The sequence below is a fragment of the Macaca thibetana genome, chromosome 2, assembly GCF_024542745.1.
Source record: "Macaca thibetana thibetana isolate TM-01 chromosome 2, ASM2454274v1, whole genome shotgun sequence".
NCBI lineage: Eukaryota > Metazoa > Chordata > Mammalia > Primates > Cercopithecidae > Macaca > Macaca thibetana.
The window spans coordinates 52,566,727-52,568,781 of NC_065579.1; the positions used below are offsets into that span (position 1 = coordinate 52,566,727).

At 40.4% G+C, this 2,055-nt stretch overlaps 1 pseudogene across 1 annotated transcript; it reads left to right on the forward strand.

The window, feature by feature from the left end:
• Nucleotides 1–308: 308 nt before the first annotated feature.
• On the forward strand, nucleotides 309–1,060 carry LOC126948933 (eukaryotic translation initiation factor 3 subunit J-like; annotated as a pseudogene). The gene is made up of 2 exons (XR_007723571.1): nucleotides 309–706; nucleotides 849–1,060. The product of XR_007723571.1 is annotated as a eukaryotic translation initiation factor 3 subunit J-like (transcript).
• Nucleotides 1,061–2,055: the final 995 nt, after the last annotated feature.

The window sequence follows — 2,055 nt, forward strand, 5'->3', positions numbered from 1 at the left end:
AGCCATTTCAGAATAAGTACCTACCTTCTTGACCTGATGGCTTAGAATTTCACTCAGTTCTCACGTTGGGTGACTTTAAATTATCTATGTCACTGTTGACCATGGGGGATAATTGTCATTTTCCTAAATGTACATTTGCTCTGGTGGTCAACTACTGCATATTAAATCCCTAGAGAAGAGGCGTGCACTACAGTCAGACCTGCTTGAACATTTAAGATGATAAAGATCGAGCAAACCCAGTGACTCACCTTCTCCACGCTAACTCCTCGCTAGCTCTCCGGCTCATACACTCTCACACCCGGCTCAAGATGGCGGCGGCGGCTGGAGACTCCGACTCCTGAGAGGCAGACGCATTCTCCGTGGAAGACCCAGTGCAGAAGGTGTGGGGCGGCGGCACTGCCGGTGGGGACCGCTAGGAAGGCGAGGATTAGGACGAGGACGTCAAGGATAACTGATAACAATGATGACGTAAAAAAAGAAGCAGCAGAAGTAAAACCAGAGGTTAAAAGTTCAGAAAAGAGAAAAACAGCAGAGAAGATAAAAGAGAAAGAACGGCAACAGAAGAAAAGGCCAGAAGAAATTAAAAAGAGGTTAGAAGAACCTGAAGAACCTAAAGTGCTAACACCAGAAGAACAATTAGCAGATAAACTGGGGCTAAATAAATTACAGGAAGAGTCAGACCTCTAATTAGCAAAGGAAACTTTTGGTGTTAATAATACAGTTTATGGAATAGATGCTATGAGCCCATCTTCAAGAGATGATTTTACAGAGTTTGGAAAGTTACTAAAAGATAGAATTACACAATATGAAAGGTCACTATATGATGCCTTTCTTTTTGGAAATCTTAGTTCGAGATGTGTGTATTTCATTGGAAATTGATGACTTGAAAAAGATGACCAATTCACTGAAAACAAAGCAAAACCAAAAAGAAGAAAGTTGTGGTTCCTGGAGGGGGATAAAAGCTACCAGGAAAGATGATCTGGCAGATTATGGTGGTTATGATGGAGGATATGTACAAGACTATGAAGACTTCATGTGACATTTTATCTTTTCCTGGTGTCATTTTGTTTTGTTTTGTTTTGTTTTTGTTTTTGAGACGGAGTCTCGCTCTGTCTCCCAGGCTGGAGTGCAGCCGCGTCATCTAGGCTCACTGCAACCTCTGCCTCCGGGGTTCAAGCAATTCTCTGCCTTAGCCTCCCGTCCTGGTGTCATCTTTATGTTGTGCACAATCCCTTGAACATGTAGTACAACTTCCTTTCCTTTCAGTTCTGCCAAATGCTACAATTGGAAGTTCAGTTGTATCTTTTGTGTTGGTTATTTAGCCCCTCGACCCTTAGGTGCTAATGTGCAAATGAGGGAACTTGGATCTTGCTGCCAAGGGGTTAAAATTGGGAACTTCAGTTGCTACTAAATCATAGTTCAAAACAAACCTAATAATATTGTCATTGTTGCTCTCTGATTTCATAGCAGCAGTCACGAATTGGAGACAAAAGATTGCAACATGACAAAAAAATTGTATAGTATTTACCAGTATCATTCAGTAATACAGCCTTAACCATACCTCCTTGAACTGCTCCATAACTTGTCAAGAATACCATTTTGCAGCAAGGGCATGTGGTGTGCACCTAGTATTAAAATTGCTTTGTCTTAAAATTGAACATGATGATATTACAAATACATTGTGAAGAAGACTGCTTATCTCAGAGTGAAGATACTGTGGTTGATATCTTCACTCTATAGTTTTTATATCAAACTGCAGCAGTAGTTTGATATAAAATTAAAATGACCAAAACCCTCCAACTTTGAAGCTAAAGGAGGTAAATTTCTCCATTATTGCATTACATGTTGTGGAATCTCTTGAGTGCAAAGTAATTTATCAGGCTATTTCTACTGATGAAGTGCTTCAGCTGGGGGAGGGAAACTCTTTACCTGTTTTTATTTGCCAATTTAAGTGTCTGAAAAACCAATCGTTGTTCTCTTAGGCCACAGTGGAACAACTTTACCAGGGTTTTGGCATTTCCTTCCCTTTATAAACATGCTCAGTAAACTGCACCA